This window comes from Geospiza fortis, unplaced genomic scaffold, assembly GCF_000277835.1.
Source record: "Geospiza fortis unplaced genomic scaffold, GeoFor_1.0 scaffold171, whole genome shotgun sequence".
NCBI lineage: Eukaryota > Metazoa > Chordata > Aves > Passeriformes > Thraupidae > Geospiza > Geospiza fortis.
Window position 1 is genome coordinate 958,874 of NW_005054313.1, and position 568 is coordinate 959,441.

Consider the following 568-nt stretch of genomic DNA (forward strand, 5'->3'; position numbering starts at 1 on the left):
GGCGGGGCGCGGGTGCGGAGCCGGCGGGGAGACATGCTCCAAGACTGCGGGTGCTCTGGCCGGGATGGAGGAGCCATGAGCCGCCGTGGAGTGAAGGGAAGAACGGTTTAGGGAGCCCCGGCTCCCGGGTGGCTCTAGGAAAGGACCTGGGTGCACTTGTTCTCCCCTCCGATGCATTGTGTTAATGCCGATTTTTCTTATTTGGCGTTTTTTATCTCCTTATTTTCATAGCGTTCGCAAAAAATCAAATTCTAAAAAATCTAAACCCTCCCCATCAAAAAAAATTTCTCCTCTCTCCAAAGCGTAAATAGCAAAAATAAATTCTCTAACTGTTTCTCGCGGCAGCGCTCTGGGGAGGGTTGATGACAACGAGATCCGCTGCCTTGTCTGCAGGCAGGACAGGGCCGGGGCTGCCTGTGCCTCACCTGAGTGCGGGCACGAAGGTTCGGCAAGGCACGGCACCACTAAAAAAAAAAAGAAAATCACAACTGTGCACAACCCGAAATAACCTCAGAAATCCGCCGTTTCAGCAGAGCTGGCTGCAGTGCATAAGTCGGAATGGGGTGTG